Here is an 18,098-nt window from a genome sequence, read left to right as displayed (position 1 = left end):
TATCTGTGCCTCCATTGTCAAGGAAGGCTCCAGTAGCACTCCCAAGCTCTTGACCCTGCGCACTGGTATCAGTGACGCACCATCAAAGGCTGGTAGGGAGATCTCCTCCCCTGGCCTTCTCCAAGCCAGCCAATGGGGCAGTGGGAGCTTTGAGAGCCACACAATATGTGTGAAAGAGCCACATGTGGCTCCCAAACCACAGTTTGGCCACCCCTGTCATAAAAAATGAGAGACTGAATGAGTAAGCTCATACATTGTTTATGTTGCCAGTGAATTTTCCTCAAGGAAGAATGTAAGTGTACACTCATTGCCACAAGATATGGCAATGGCTAGTAGCTCAGAAAGGGAATTAAATATTTATTCAAGAAGAATCAGTTGTCTCTTTGGGTATGATCCTAAACATACTAATTTGGAAGGAAGCTCCACTGAAAATAGGTTGAACTTTCTTCTGTACATATATGTTAAGCTCTTGGGTGAAATGATTGCTTTTCATTCATTCTGGCAAAACCAGACCTCTCTTCTAAAAGATTAAAAAGAAAATTAATTCATCAATTTTAGCAGTGATGATTAATTCCAAGTTTTGATCTGCTGCCTCCTGGGAACCACAAAAAGGTCACTGTCTTGAGACTGATACAAAAAAATTGCACCCCTTTTTGATCAAAATCAGAAGAATTGCTAGCTACCCCTCCCAAATGATGTTTTATATTCTGTACCATAGTGCGTACAAGAAGTTGAGAAATCAAAGTGTAATCCAGAATAAACATGGAACAGGATACAATAAATAAAAAATCTGTTTATTTCAAAGAACATCAGAGGACCATAGACATTTTGGCTTAGATCTCAGAGCACAACTTTCTCACCGCCCCCTACCCACTGTAGCCCAAAAGGTCTCCCTTCTGAATGCTGCTCTTGGAGATGTGCTTTTGGGGATGGGAGATCACCAAGTAACAGCATGAGGAGGCAGATGGAGTCCTGCAGTGAGTGGGGGAAATCATAGAGTTGTCAGCCCTGTAGCCCCTGTCCCTTGGGGTTGGTGCAGCCTGAGGAGTTTAAGCATTGCAAATGCAATGGTGTCACTTTGGGGGTTTAACCCAGAAGTGGCATCACAGTTTCTGTGATGCTCTAGGAATTCTCCAGTCTCTGTTGTAAAGACTATAGCAGGAGTGGCCAACGGTAGCTCTCCAGATGTTTTTTGCCTACAACTCCCATCAGCCCCAGCCAGCATGGCCAATGGCTGGGGCTGATGGGAGCTGTAGGCAAAAACATCTGGAGAGCTACCATTGGCCACCCCTGGACTATAGTGTTTGGGGAAATCCCTAGACTCCATTTTTCCTCTATTTGCGGAAATTCCTAGACTCCATTTTTCCTTCTGTTTCTCAATAAATTGAACATGGGAGTAAGATGGGAGGCATGCCTAATGAAAACCCCACATTACTAGAGTTATACAAGATGCAGGTACAATAATCTTACATGTTTACTACAGTTACAAATGTTAGAAATCTATTTGCAAGCAAAGGTGTTTGTACCATACCACACCAAGCAACCCCCTTGCTCTCAGCAGAATGATGTAAACATCTTCCTGGTTATAGGAAAGAAAGCCCTAAACTTTTGGAGATCTGTCTAGGAAGCTCTTGTGCTAGAAGCAGGTTAAGTGGCAGTTGGTAGTCCTCCAAAAGTTTAGGACCTTCCTTGGGTGGCAAAAGAGTGACCTGGTTGGGGTTATGTTGGTTGTACCACCAACTAGGATTTAAAGGAGAATTTAAAGTGGTTTTCTCAGTGGGCTGGAGGATGAAAGGAAGTCAATGGGTCATTAATGAGACTATATGGCTGCATCTTTGTACCCAGTAGGGGTTTGTCTAGGGCCACTCAACAACAATAGCTTGATGCTTAGGGCTGATTGGCCATTGATCATTTCCAACGGTAGAACACATTACAGATTTATCTCCAACAGGGATAGGAAACCTTGTGGGTCAATCAAGTCAAATTTCAGAAAAGAATTAAATTGCTTTCCTGACCAACTTTCAGCAAACTGAATAGTGTGTTCAAAAGAGACATTTCTGATCACAGAAACCATGGAAAAGAATAATAAAATAAATGAATTTTATCTCTAATGTACACACGTATACTTTTCTGTTACAAGACTGATGCATGGGTATTTGCAACTGTAGCTAACAATATATTTTGTTTATTTTATTTATAGTCTGCTTTGTTACAGAGGCTGAGGACAAAAATTGAAATATAAGAATACCCAGGGTTTTTAATACTCTGCTTTTCACTACCGGAAGGAGTCTCAGAGCAGTTTACAATTGCCTTCCCTTCCTCTCCCCACAACAATACCCTGTGAGGTGGTTGGGCTTAGAGAGCTCAGAAAGAACTGTGACTGGCTCAAGGTCACCTAGCAGGCTTGACGTGCAGGAGTAAAGAATCAAACCCGACTCTCCAGATTAAAGTCCACTGCTCTTAACCGCTATACCGTACTAAATAAGGCCATTTTTTTCTGTCATGTAGAATTACGAGTCATGTTGCCAACTTGCAGGTGAAACCTCTTTGAATAATGACCGAAGGGCCTCATATGCTGGCAAAGCTTTACATTCTGATTAAGTCCCCAGTCTGCTATCCATATTAGTTGTGAAAGTTGTTAGACTGTTTAGCATCTGGTAGGGAGTCCTCAGGACTGAAAGTGTTAAAGAAGCACATTCTGGTGAACAGTGTCAGATCTGTGTCAAACTCTGAATACAAACTCCAAATTTATGATCTTACTAAAATGCTAAAAGCACTTTCCTAAACCACATTAGATGGGACTTACTTCTGAAAAGACCTAACAGTAAATTATTTCTTTATTTTATTACACTTATATCATGAATCTGGATCTCTGTCTCCCTGATTATAGAATACATTCCTAGGGTTGGCAGCTCCAGGTTTGGAAATTCCTGGAGACAAAGGTATGGGAAGAGAAGTGACCTCAGTGAGGTATAATGCCATAGACTCTACTCTCCAAAGCAGCCAAACAGCCTGATATCTATATTATTAGCATTGTTATTATTGTTTATAATGGTTGTTATCTGCCGGCTCATTTGACCTTAATTCTACACTGCTTTATAGGAACATACCCCGTGTTAAACCTTCTGCCCTATGCTGGACGGTTTTTCCTACCACCTATCTGCTGGGCTACCTCTTAGTTTAGAGTCCAGACCTGCCTGCTGCTTAGAGCCCCACTCCCACCAGCTGCCTGCTAGGTTGCTTTTCTCTCCAGGAGCCATTCCTGCAGCCTTTCTGCAGTCCCATCCCTACCGTGGTAGTGCTGTGTCCCAAGTGGGTGGCACCAAGGTGGTCACTGTGAGATAGGTTATGCTGAGATTCTACCCCAGGGGTGACCAAACTGTGGCTCAGGAACCACATGTGGCTCTTTCACACATATTGTGTGGCTCTCAAAGCCCCCACTGCCCTATTGGCTGGCTTGGAGAAGGCATTTGTCTATTTAAATCACTTTTCCAAGCCAAGTCAGCTGGTGGCTTGGAGAATGCATTTAAAGTTAAAGCTGCTTTCTTTCCACCTCTCTCTCCCTTCCCCTCCCCATCTATTTTCTTCCTTAGGAGAGGGATCATAGCTCAGTAGTAGAGCATCTGCTTGGTAAGCAGAAGGTCCCAGGTTCAATCCCCGGCATCTCCAACTAAAAAGGGTCCAGGCAATTAGGCATGAAAAAACTCAGCTTGAGACCCTGGAGAGCTGCTGCCATTCTAAGTAGACAATACTGACTTTGATGAACTGAGGGTCTGATTCAATATAAGGCAACTTCATATGTTCCTTCCTTCCGTCTTGTGGCTCTTAAACATCTGATGTTTATTCTATGTGGCTTTTACATTAAACAAGGTTGGCCATGCCTGTTCCAGCCCAAAATCACCCTGCAGCCTCCTCTAACAGCACAGTGGGGATTCAAACCTAAGTCCCATAAATACTACTCTATACCACATCACAGTGTCACAATAAGTGTATAGCTCCTGCCATTGCAGCTTTTTAAATTCTTTTTTTTTAACCAGGAGGACCTGGGACTTAAAATCAATCACTGGGTTTCTACTGTAACTTTATACTCTTGTGCCATTAGCCTCAAATAAGTTACAGTCACTCCACCTTCTGCTACCTATTCCTTCTTCCAGGGGCTAGCTTAGCTGGTGTACAGTGGAGAGGTTCTCCACACATTTAAGAGCAGCTCTTGACCCTGGAAACTCAAGCCTGCTGCATGAAAGGCAGCTTCCTTCAGGTATTCTTTGGTTTGTTCTTGTAACTCTACTGCTTCAAGGGCAGCATCAAAGCCAACAAAGGCAGAAGAGAGAGCTACACCATCACAAGCGACAAATTCTTTCTCATTGCTATGGTTGACATTCTCCTCCTTCTGCCTCCCCCCCCCACACACACACACACATTTTTTGCATTTTGTTTCTCTCTCTTGGGAGAAGCTGCCTGTTGATGTCAGGAAGTCAAAAAAAGGGTATTGATCCTTTTACCATTTAGTATTCTCCACTTCTCTGTCTGCATCTGTGGGAACTGGCATAACCTTTGGGTTATGCATGTGGCAATTTCCCTTAGTGCCTTATTTAACCTTGCTTCTCCCCTCATTGTAAATTTACTGGTTTCATTAGGTTTCCTTTGAGTTTGTAATTGGTTCTGCAAGGGCATGCCGAACAGGAAGGTGTTCACCACAGTGACTAATGAAGGACCATGACAGAAAAATAATTGTGCAATGTATGCTACATTATGCTTTTTTATATTAAAAAAAAACATTGTTATGCTGCCTTCCCACCTAATCAGGGTCTCCACACATTTTATGTTGTGAAATTGTTGTCTGAGGAGTGTGCGTATCACTGGAACCCATAATGAAATACAAATGTTCCTTTATGGCTGTAGATATCTCCTCAATGAGTCTAAATTTAGAAAAAAATATATCTTCTGAGTCATCTGGGTTGGGGTCCTACAAGCTTTTTATCTGGTGAAAAATGAAAGTGGCATCCCCTTTGACCACTTTTTAAAAAAGCTATACTGGGGATCATGGGAATTGCCAAGTGGGAAGAAACCTGTTGTAAAGAAGGGAAATGGGTACTATTGAGTTGGAAAAGCTGGCTGGACAACCCCTGTTTTTGAAAGAGAGATTGGGAAAAGTAACACTTCCCAGCTGATGGGGACTTACTGCGGGTTCTCACCACCAACAACAGATGACCCAACAAAGACACAAACCCAAGAACCAAACTCTGCAACAAATCCAGATGCCAACTTTATTCCTACATTTAGGGAATATTAAATAACTCAAATAACATCAGCTATACCATCTTGGGTATAGGATGTTCAGACATTCTTAATGTTTAATATTTGTTGAAATATACGGGTGATGTATTCCCGACTTTTTTCCTCAAGGGGCACCCCAAGCAGTTTATTATCTTCTCTCCTCTGGTTTATCCTCATAACAACAATCTGGTAAGTCAGGCTGAGATTCTGACCCAAAGTCCCCTAGGAAGGCTGTATCTGACAAAGGGAGCTTTGATTCTAAAAAGTCAATACCCTAAAAATCAGGTTGGTCTCTATGGTACTCCTAGACTTGAATCTAGCTGTTCTACTGCAGACCAAAATGGCTTCCCTCCTATCTTGGATTTATTCTCATTGTAAATTTAATATGTGCTCCCATGTGTCTATAATGCTGTCCTCTCTGCTACACCAGTCATACAGGACAGTTCCTACACAAAATAATAAACTGACACAAATCTGACATTAATGATCAGTGTTCAGAAAACAGTGGGAGATCATTTTAACCCCCCAGGAGATAGTGTGGCTGATTTAAAGGTTATTGTTCTCCTTCTAAAGCAGTTTATGATCCAGTATGTGAGTACTGAATAAGAATGCATTAGCAAATCCACCACAATGTACCACATGCCTGGAATTCAGAGAGAACTCAGGTTCCTAACTTGTTATAGCTGGGGAATAGGCTGTGGCTCAGTGGCAGAGCCTCTGCTTGGCATACAGACGGTCCCAGGTTCAATTCCCAGCATTTGCAGTCAAAGGATCAGATTTTAGGAAGTGTGAAAGACCTCTGTCTGACACCCTGGAGAGCCAATGCCAGTCTGAAAAGACAAGATTGACCTTGTTGGACCAATGATCTGATTCAGTATAAGGCAGCTTCATGTGTTCATGGGTTCATCTTAGCTTACATATCCCAACTCCTACAGCTGTTAGTTTGTTCCACTATCTCATATTATCCTGCATTCAATTTGATGTTTGTTCTACTGCACTCATGTTGGTTGAGAGTATTTCACACTCACTCTGAGGGAACTGATTGTTCTTTTGATTGGATCTTGTTTCAAATACCTCATCCCATACTATTTAAGTATGCTTAATGTACGTAAGCCCTGTTCTGGATAGCCCAGACCAGGGCTTTTTTTGAGCAAGAACACACAGGAATGCTGTTCTGGCTGTCTTGGCATCAGGGGGTGTGGCTTTTTCTAACCACCACCCCCCCCCAAAAAAAAAGCCCTGGCCCAGACTCACCCTATCTGGTTAGTTCTCAGGAGCTAAGCAGGGTCAGCCCTATTAGTAGCTGGATGGGAAGCCACTAAGGAAGTCCATAGAGGCAGGCAATGGCAAACCACTTCTGAATATCTCTTGCCTTGAAAACCTTGTGGGGTCATCTTAAGTCAGGCACAACTTGAGAGCATTTTCCACCACCAGTGGATGTAAACATCTGGCCATCTGAAGAAGTGAACTCTGTCTCACAAAGCTTATGCTTTTTGTTAGTCCTTTAACCTGCTATTGGACTCCTGTGTGATTGTAATTATAACAAAATGCTTTTATTTAAACTGCCAAGGTTTGTTGAAAAGACATCCTCACGATGCACCAGCAGGCATTAAGCAATATCTGCTGGCCAAATAAAAAAAATGGGGGGGGGGGAGTCTGCATTTATTCTGCTATGCATGCAAGAGTCATTTTTGTCAAAGTCCCAGTCTGTTTCAAAGCAAGAAGGAAGCTAAAGGGGAAAAAAATAACAATAATAGGGCATAGTCTAGCAATGCTTCCAAAGCACCTGTGACATTTGCCCGTTTGCATGTCTAAATAAGAATATGTTCCAAGCAACCGTTATTTAAAAAAAAAAAACCTGAGAAGCTAATTGGCATTTTGCAGTACAAGTAACAACTCTGTTTTGATACCCCCCACAGGATATTAGAGAATATACAAAAATGGACAGAAGATGTGATTGATTATCATTAAGTCTGCCTACATGGAGGGAGAGGGATGGAGATGTTATGATACCCAGTTGGCCTCATTTATTACAGTAGTTATCTAGTAGCATCTCTGTCATTTATAGTCTAGCACTGCCCTTTATGAAAGTAAAATTTGGGGAGATTGCAAAATTAAAAACTTTGATTAATATTTAATTGGGGTCATATGGAAGTCACAGAAGAGTCACAGAAGTGATTTCCATGTGAAATCAGGCGCATGACAATCTCTGGTTTTGGTGCCTTTTGCTAAGAGATATTTTGATGAGGATTTTTGTTCCAAGATCTGACCAACATGTTGGGAAGTCATGCATGTTTGGAGCCCTATCCTGGGAAGTTCAGCCAAACTGTGAGGAAACGGATTTATCTGCTTAAACAGGATTTTAGTTACGATTGGTTTACTTCTTTATGATAGGTGTCATTCATTTAACACCTTTTTATTTATTTATCCTATCTTTTCAAAACGGGAAGTGCAACATAATATTGCCAACTCTGTCAGGACGTTTCTGGAGATTTGGGGGCAGAACCTGGGGGGAGTGTGTGTTTGGGGATTGGAGGGACCTCAGCAGAGCATAAAGCCATAGAGCCTACCCTGCAAAATTGCCATTTTTCTCTAGGGGATTTGATCTGTGCAGACTGGAGATCAGTTGTAATTCCAGGAGATCTTCAGGCCCCACCTGAAGGCTGAGCAACCACGCAGATAACACCGTGTACAAATCACTCCACTTGTGTGATGAAACTTTAGTACGCACTATATTAATTCATTCACTGGTTCCTGTTCACACACAGACCTTCACAGACAGAAGAAGCACAATCTCTGGAGATCATTTTCTCCAGCATCTGCTTTTTCTGTCTGTCTAGGTGAGACTGAGTTTGGTGTAGTGGTGAGCTGGGGTGGAATTCTAGCAGGAGCTCATTTGCATATTAGCCCACAGCTCCCTTATGTAGCCAATCCTCCAAGAGCTTACAAGTCTCTTTTTTGTAAGCTCTTGGAAGACTGGCTACATCAGGGGTGTGTGGCCTAACATGCAAAGGAGCTCCTGCTAGAATTTCACCCCTGGTACAGACTCTAATCTGGCAGAACTAGGTTTGATTTCCCACTCCTCTACGCAGCTGCTGGATGACCTTGGGCAAGCCACAGTTCTCATAGAGCTATTTTCCCAAGAGCAATTCTCTCCAAGTTCTCTCAGCCTCACCTACCTCACAGGGTGTCTGTTGTGGAGAGAAGAAGGGAAAGGAGATTGTAAACCACTCTTAAACTCTGAGTGAAGAGTGGGGTATATCTTTATTTTATTTATTTTATTATATTTATATCCCGCCCTTCCCTGGCGGGCTCAGGGCAGCTGATCCAATCCCCTCCTCCTCCTTCAAAGTCAGAACAAGTATAACTGAGAGTTTCTCTCAGCTATACTACAACCTCAGAAGCTGTTGTGTGTGCATGGTAGGGCTGCCAATCCCCATGTGGGGGCAGTGGATCCCCTGATTTGGAGGCCTTCCCCCCACTTCAGGGGGAGGGAAGGCCTCCACATCAGAAAGTGGGGGGGAGGGAGGAAATATCTGCTGAGCACTCAATTATTCCCTATGGAGAAAGATTCCCATAAGGTATAATGGAGAATTGATCCACGGGTATCTGGGGCTCTAGAGAAGTTGCTTTTTGAGGTAGAGGCACCAAATGTTCAGCATAGCATCTAGTGACTTTCCTCAAAATAATTCCCAAGTTTCAAAAAGATTGGACCAGGGTGGTCCAATTCTAGGAGCCCCCAAAGAAGGCACCCCTATCCTTCATTATTCCAAATGGAAGGGAGGCATTTAAAAGGAGTGTGGTTCCTTTAAATGTAATGGCCAGAACTCCCTATGGAGTTCATTTGTGCTTGTCACATCCTTACTCCTGGCTCTCCACCCCCGAAATCCCCAGATATTTATTTATTTATTTATTGAGTCAGTCTTGGCAACCCTAGTGCATGGTCTTAGATTTTAGCCATAATGAATATCACTTTCATAGAGAAGATGAAAGCACAGTTATCTTGACAGGAAAGAGAAATGAATGAAGGTAAATCAAATGACCTCCATTTCCCATGATTTCCAGAAGGCCACGAGATGTCCCTTCTCTTTCATATCAGTACAGCCAAGCTCTGCATACATTTTCCTGGAAATCAAGACTGCATGGTGAATTCTGTACTCATCTTTCAAATGATAGACCACTGTCACCAAAGAAGCTACCAATCCAAATTGAGCCCCAAAGTCCCTTGGTTGACACTGTCAGAATCTAGGACAACAATTTAAGCATATATATTACATGTGAAATGCATGGTTCTTGATCTGTGTTTTGCAGTATATAGACCTAAATAGTCTTCTGGGTCTTCTCAGAATTTTGCAGTGTAGGCAATGAAAGAAATAAAGGCCTGCAACCAAGTGTTTAACTGAAAGCTGTAATATAAAGAGGTACAAGCAAAATTCTCATAATCATTTATTACTTTTATGGCACTGAGCTTGTACGAGGCACAGGACATACTAATCGCAAGGCCCTGCCCACAGGCGTACTATCTAATTAATGGCAAATGAGACAAGAAGAGGGGAATGAACACCTGGAGAGAAATACAGTCACAGGTTGAAGTAACAAGGGCTTTGTAAGGACAATTTGAGGACAATTTGAACAGAATTCTGGCTTATCTATCTGGAAAAGGCAAGAGAAATTCAATCGTGCAATCCCCCCCCCCCCAAAAAAAAAGCTTTCAAATAATTTTATCAGTTGATTTTAAGGCATCAGTGAGACACAGAATAGTTTCTCCATTCCAAAGGGCAAAAAGGATGAAGACCCTGAACAGGTTGTCAGCTCTGTCCAGATGGCAGTGTGAAATGGAAAGCTCAGAGAGCAAAAGGATGAGGAAAGCATCAAGCTTTCTTCTCCAGGGGAAATCATTCTTGTTCTCCAAAACATTGATGGATGGTAACCAGGCTGGGAAGAGTCTATGTAGGATGATGGCCCTGCAGTGGTCCCTGAGGCAAGAGACTAAGAAAGCTGAGTGGCAAATGCTGAGAACATCTGCTATAGAAGACCTCGGGGCAATTCCTGAGGCATGGAAAAGGCTAAGCCCAAAAGTTCCTTAGTTAAGGCCATCCTGAGGCAATGCTCAAAGTCACAGACATCTTGACAAATAAGACACTTTGTATGCTGACTTGGTTGGACTTTGGATGAAGGTATCAAAAAAGTAGCAAAAGGAGCCCAGGCCTGGATGGCCCAAGCTACCCTGATCTCATCAGATATTGAAAGTTAAGCAGGGTCGGCTCTAGTTAGTGTATTGTAGGAGACAGGGTTGCCAGGTCTGTGTTGGAAAATACCTGGAGATTTGGGGGTGGATCCAGGAGACAGTGGGGTTTGGGGAGGGGCCTCAGCATGGTGCCATAGAATCCACCCCTCAAAGCAGCTATTTCCTCTTGGGGAGCTGATCTCTGCCAGCTAGAGATCAGTTATGAAAGTGAGAGATCTCCAGGCCCCACCTGGAGGCTGGCAACACAAAAAGTTGCTACACGAAGGCAGACAATAGCAAACCATCTCTGAAGTCTCTTGTCTTGAAAACCCTATGGGTCACCAACTATTCATCTTGACAGCACTTTCCACCATCACCACCACTACCACCACCAAAAAGAAGCAACTTAGCATTTGACCAATTCTGATTTAATAACAATTACAAACGATATGCACAGAAGCTCCACCCAAAGCACACCTCCAGCAATAAACAACCCAATAGAAAAACAGATGCTCTGAACCCTCATTTGCATGGGCTTCATTCAAATGGATTTTTCTTTATTGGCTGGCTCAGCAAGGGTGGCCAATCTGAATGCAGTTGCAAGGAACCTCTTCAACAAAGGGTCTTTGTTTGAAGTGCTCAATACACTGCAGTACAAAGAAAATCCAAATATGAACTTTAGGCTGTGGTGAGGGCTTCGGGAAGGAACAAAGCCAAGATCCTCAAATATTAAAGTCCTTCCAAAGATTAAGAAATATGCAGATTCTTGAATATCTAGTGGTTTCTGTTAAGGAATTTTGCACATATAATTGACAAAGCAAGGTTGAGATTGACCTTTTTGTCTGTTTTATCCTATAAAGGAAGAACTTTGAATCTCATTCAGTCTGCCAGCTTGTTTGTGAGCCTTGAGCACTCAGATGAGTTCGCATCAGAATGATCATTCTTAATAAACTTAACAAACTTTGCATGCATGCTCTGCCAGCCAAAGACTTGAACAGATCTTTTCAGAATGAATTTAGAGAAGAAGGTGGAGTGTGTGAGTGAATTAGAGTTTTTGAAAACTTCCCTGCGCATCTTGTACATTTTCACTGCTATGAAACTGATAAATATTTTGATGGTGGCCGACCAGATAAAGTGCAGCTTTTAAATCTCACTCCTACACTACCATTATTTTAATGCAGTGGAAATTAGAAATGCAATGAGGTGGTAGGGGATGTGGTATGCAGTGAGGTATGGGGGTGTGTGGTTAATTATTTTGCTACCTTAGGCCAAACAACAGAAGCTAGAGAAAAACAATGAGAGTATAAAATAACAACAGCACGTACAGCATAGTGGAGTTTCAGATATGAGACCAGCTATAAACATTTTTCAATTGTGAAACATATGGCTGGAGGAGAAAAGGGAATCCACTGTCAGTACAATATTCTGGGGGAAGCTCTGTTTTGACCATTAGAAGTGGACGCAATAGGGAAGAATGCATTGTTTGGTATTAAGCTTTGGACAATCCACAATAGGCTTTATCTTATCTTATCACTGGAATCCCATGGTCGCTTTCATTGTTTTGAGTAAACTAGCCTTTCACAGGTGTTACACCATCTGCTTATAAAAAACTGATAAGTCCAGTTTGATTATTTCTGGGCAGCCCAGTGACTTATTGATACATTTAAATGAAAGCACAGGAAATTAACTGTAGGCACTCAATTTCAAAACTGTGAGCCATTAAAGTTGACATTTATCCCAAGATCAGTTAAAACCTCCATCGTGTTTTTCAGTATTGGTGCCTACTCAGCATGTTCTGATTGGCACTGGCTGGGGGTTCCATTGTTTTTGCAATTAGGGCAACTGCTCTGCATTCACAGTGTCCTTCTGTTGGAGAGGACCATATTATGAGAACACAGTCCATGTGTATAAAACAGCAGACTATAAAATGAACACTGGAATGGCACTTGCTTCCTCTGAGTATGTTTGCTTATCAATTAAGAGCCATATTTTTGGGGAAGCAGTTAAAACTGAGTCAGTAACTGATTTCTCACTAGACTTGTTCTGGCATCAGAGCTCTTTTCCCCTCAACACCTTTGTCCAATTTTGCACAAGCTGTCCCATGGCTGTGACTTGGCCTGCCTCTTTCCTGTGGCAAGTAGGGGTGTGCATTCGGTTCAGCTGAACCGAATCAACCGCCGAATCACCCCTGATTCAGCTGTATATGGAATCGCATACAGCCGAATCCAATTGGGGCCCATTATGCGGGAGCTGAGTATGGCTCCCCATATATTTCTGTATAGATATTCGGAAGTATATGGAAATCCATGGAAAAGGCGGGAAAGGGGCTTCTGCAGCCTCAGGGGAGCTGCTTGCCTCCTTTCCCGCCTTTGGTAGCCTTTTCCCGCCTCTCCCATAGCCTCCCTGGGATCGGGGGGGGGAGGGGGAAGAGGAGCCCCAGCATCCAATCCAAAGCATGCATTTGCAAAATGCATTGCAAATGCATGCTTTGCAGGGCTGTTGTGTAGCTGATCCCCCAGCCATCAGCAACGTTATTGTTCTTTTGATCTTTTGCTTACTGTAAGCAAAAGATCAAAAGCAATGTTGTCTGGCCAATCACAGAACAGTGCTATTTTTTGAAACTGCTCTCTGTAGGGCCAGAGAACCGTTTTAAGGAGTCTGCCTGGCTGGACTCCTCTATTGCTGCTGTGTTGGTGTGTGAGAGAGATTGTGCTGTGCTGGCCCTTGGCCTCAGCTGCTGCTGCTCTCTCTCAGCCTTACCAGACTTGCCTGGAGTAGAGAAGACGTCTAAGGTAAGACAGTCTTGGGGTTCTTGTTTTTATTTTAGTTGGTAAAAGGACTTTTTAAGACTCAGAGTCCCTTTACTTATCCAGATTTGGGTGGTGGGTAGCTTATTTGGGGTTAGGGGGTTCTACTGGGGGAGAGGGCCTGGGGTGGGGTGGGGGGTTTGCCAATTTGCCCATATCTTACTTTAGTGAGAGGACTTTTAAAAGTGCAGTGTCCTTTTACATTTCCTGATTTGGGTGGCTTGGATTTCTTGGGGTTAGGGTGAAGGTTTTTTTGGGGAGGGAGGGGTTGGTAAAGTTAAAAGTTGTTATTGTATTGTTAAAAGTTGTTAAAAGTTAAGTTTTTTTACTGTTTTAAAAGGATTCTGTCTTTGATTTGTTGCTGCTGTGTTGTGCTGTTATTGTTCCTTTTCTCTTCTGGTTCTGGTTCTTGGGGGGGTGCTGTTTGGCCTAATTTTCATTGCTTAAAAGGCTGCTTTTTTAACAGTTGAGTTTGTGTTGGCCTTCTGTTTGGATCTATTCTCTATTGCTGCAGGTTTTGCATCCTCCTGTCCTGTTGTCCCCCTTTTCCTGGTTCTGGTTTTAGGGGGGGGGGGGGTTGTTGTTGACTGATTTGGCCTGAGGTTTCTTATTGGTGAAAAGGCCACTTTTTAACAGTTGAGTTTCTTGGCCTTCTCCTGTTGTCCCTTTTCCTGGTTCTGGTTTTTTATGGGGGAGAAGCTGGCACCTGGGTGAGAGACTCAGAACCAGCAGGCTTGTTGTGCTTGGCCAGCTCTCCCCGTGTTGTTTGGGGCAGGGCTGGAGAGCTGGCATCTGTAGATTGTGTGTTCTGCGGCAGGGAAGCTGGCACCTGGGTGAGAGACCCAGAACCAGCGGGCTTGTTGTGCTTGGCCAGCTCTCCCCGTGTTGTTTGGGGCAGGGCTGGAGAGCTGGCATCTGTAGATTGTGTGTTAGAGTCCCCTGCAGGTCCCCTGAAAATTTGGAGGCTCTCCCTCAAACCCCCTCCCCTCCAAGCGGCTTCAAATATACCCTATTTGCCATTGATTTCAATGGCCCATAGGGTATAATGGGGCCGTATATTCGGAAATAGCCGCACATGGTATACCATATGGTATATGGTATTTAATCATTGATTGGTTTTAATGTGAATTTAATATGAATTTATTGTTTTATTATTGTGTTGTTCACCTTAAATGTTGTTAGCCGCCCTGAGCCTGCTTCGGCGGGGGAGGGCGGGATACAAGTAAAATTTTACATTACATTACATTACATATTCCGACTACGGAATTCAGAAATATATGGGATTCCATATTTTCCCCCCGTATATTTTTGAATCCGTGTACTACTGATTTTTTTTTTTTTTTTGCACATCCCTAGTGGCAAGCAGAAACCGGTTTTCAGAGGATCTTGTTTGCCATGGGAAAGAGGTGGGCCAAGTCTCTGCAGCGCGACAGCTTGAGCAAAATTGGACAGAGGCGTGGGGGAGGGGAGGGGAAGAGTTCCAATGCCAGAACAAGTCTAGTGGGAAATTGGTCTGTGTCTTCAGGTGTTTTGCATCCCTCCCCCCAACCCTAATTTTGATGGACTTTCATTGCAATCCTTTGCATAGTTACTCCAGTCTAAGACCGTTGTATTCTTTGTTCAATAAAATTATTCTCTTTGGATAAAAACACTGGAAAACACAACTAGTGAATTAAGTTGGCTATATTAATGCCAGTGAAGTATGCACAGTTGTCAGTTTGTTTCAACAAATCCTTTCTTAGCAACACTAGAACTGACACAACAGAGAATGAGAGTTTCACTAGGCAGAGAATATTGTTTGGAGGCCCTGGTCAAAGGCTTCATTCTTATACAAACACATTTTTAGATACTCGGTCTGCTAAAATTGTTCAAGAAGGGAATTTAGCACAGTTACTAGCTTGTGCTTCTTTCAGATATATCTGGATTCTCAGTTGCAATCAATGAATGAATTCCCCAGAATGTTTATGATGAATATTTGCTTGTTCACATGGAACAGACAGTGGGCGTTTTCGCACTGACCTTAATCAGCAGCGACGCCCCCTTCACCGCGCAGGATCGGCGCGGATTTCGCACTAATTGCCGCGGAGCACCCGGAAGAGCCGGAAAGTCCCGCGGCTTTTGCGGCGCAAACGGAAACTGCCAAAAACCAGATTCCATTTGCGCCGCAAAAGCCACGGGACTTTCCGGCTCTTCCGGGTGCTCCGCAGCAATTAGTGCGAAATCCACGCCGATCCTGTGCGGTGAAGAGGGGCGTCGCTGCTGATTAAGGTCTGTGCGAAAATGCCCAGTATGTACCCCATAACATGTGAGCACAATGTATAAAATTATTACACAGTATGTGAACGGAGCCAAATGTGGCTACTTGCTATGTATATGTGTGGAGAAACCAGTGTCCTTATTCATGCATTATGGATGCAGAGTTTTGGGACAGGAGGGAGCTCAGTGGGGATGTGGTCACATTCTGCGATGCCACATGCTGTGATGTCGTCCAGGACAAACATCAGCTCCTCCAACTCTTCCCCTTCCTGTCACTTCCTCCTACCAAAATTCATTGTTTAACTTAAATTTCCTGCCTCATATCATTAAGCCTACAAAAACTTTCAAATTGACTTCAGGGTTTGTTTGTTTGTTTCTGTTTCAAGTGGAAAAATTCATTCTGAAGACCCACAGAAAGATGGGAGCCAACAACGGCCCCATCTATCTCTCAATTCAAAACCCTCCTCTATCCTTCAGTATCTTCATAGATGACTATCAGTCAGTTTTTCTCTTGGTTTCCATGGCATACCACAGGAGTAATGGAAGTCCTAGAGCAATCATTCCCTGTAGTAGCCATAGAATTTCCATTTCTCCCCATCTTTGTGATTCCTCCAGGAGAACTGATTGCTGTAGTCTGGAAATCAGGGTCATTCTGGAAGAAGTTCATGCCCCACCTGGACGTGGCAATCATACATACAAGGGGATCCCCAGGAGTTCATCAAAGCTTGGAATAATGCTACAATATGGAAATCCCCCACTCCAATAAACCCATATAGTTCCCTCAAGACTCTGGGGTTTGCATTCCCCTCCCCCCTTCATTGGGGCATTTGGGAATGGATATAGCATTTTATCTTCTGCTGTTGTTAAATTAATATTGATATTTTCAGATGTTGGGTTCTTTTGTGCTCCTTTTTTACAGGCATATAATGATCATTTATTTTACCTTTGTAACCAAATTGTAGCAGACAAACAAAATGCAAATGTTCTACAGAAATAAAGAAAAACTGCAATATGTATAAACAACAAGTACCTGTTTGCAAGTACGTGTGTTATGTAATGAAATATGCCAGGAAGCTCCATCTTACTGCATTCCAGAGCATATGCAGAAGAAACGAGCACAGGTTTGCAACTATATGATGACTGTATTAGCTGTCGGATGAAGAAGCCATCTAATGGACTGGGAGGTGAACTTTGGTGTGTATAGAAGCCCCAATGTGGCTTAAATACCACATATGGATTTTGGTCATCTAGATGTCCCATTACAAAATAAGGAAGACAAGACAGGAAATCTTTTTTTTTTTCCAAATGCAAAATTATCAGCTGGCCACAAAATTTGCTCCTTTTGTGCCTGTGATGTGAGAGAAATGGGCCAAGGCCATCATTCTCCTTTTAACCCATTCAAGGAAAAGCAAAAAGAGGAGTCATTTATCATCCTTATCAAGTTGCCAAACAAACAAAAGCACATGCCTGAGTTGACTAACCTTGTTTCCAAAGGCTGATAAGGTTCCCTTTGGAAAGTAAAGAAGGAGCATCATCCAATTACTTTTGCAGAAAAGCTTTGGAACCCATGTCCTCTCTGCAATTTGTACTATATGATTTCTGCAACTGGGGTAGACATCACTTCAGCAGGAATCATAGCATAGGCAATGGAAGTGTCAAGTTCTCATACTCTGATCTATGGTGCACAAGCACAGCAGGCAATTGATAAAAGTGGCTTGTCAGAGTGAGATTGATGAGAATGTATTTCATTTCAAGCCTTATCTACAGCTAATGATAAGAAACCAGAAAAACATAAAGGACGTAACTCAAGAATGTGCTGGGGTCCTCCCAAGATTTTCCCCTCTTTTTCAATTGATTTTAGCATACAGTGCTGTTTCTATTAACTTGTGGGGGGGAGTGGATCCTTAAAGGTTAGGTCAGGAGCCAAAGAAACATACAACCAATTCCATATGTCTATAGGGAACTCTGGGCTTGTATTGCTCAAGCAGAAGATTCCATGCTAGGTGACTACTTGGAAACAAGGGGGCATTCAAAATCAATTTGTGATTTGGCAATGGAGCATGAGTTTGCTGTTCAAAAGTCCTTTGAGATACTTGCCAGCTAGAGAAGGCCCTTGTCTGATCACTACAAATGTGACTTTTTCATCTTAGTGAGACTCCAATCTTATGTTTTGATCTTCAGCAGCAGCAGAGCACAGATATAGAGGTAGGCGAGAAGAAGAGTAGGTTTTGAATTGCTGCTTTTCTCTACTTTCAGGAGTCTCAAAGCAGGCTACAATGACATTTCCTTCCTCTCCCCACAACTGACACCTTGTGAGGCAGGTGGGGCTAAGAGAGTTCTGAGAGAACTGTGACTGTCCTGAGGTCACCCCAGCAGGTTTCATGTGGAAGAGGAAGGAAATCAAAGCCAGTTCTCCATATTTGAGTTCACCACTCTTAACCACTACACCATGCTGGCTGTCATTTTTTTTAAAAAAAAACACTGACTATAAATCTCCACAATAGACATGAAAATGGGGAAAGCAGTTGATG

The sequence above is a fragment of the Heteronotia binoei genome, chromosome 6, assembly GCF_032191835.1.
Source record: "Heteronotia binoei isolate CCM8104 ecotype False Entrance Well chromosome 6, APGP_CSIRO_Hbin_v1, whole genome shotgun sequence".
NCBI classification, from domain to species: domain Eukaryota; kingdom Metazoa; phylum Chordata; class Lepidosauria; order Squamata; family Gekkonidae; genus Heteronotia; species Heteronotia binoei.
Note: the sequence above shows the minus strand (reverse complement) of the source record.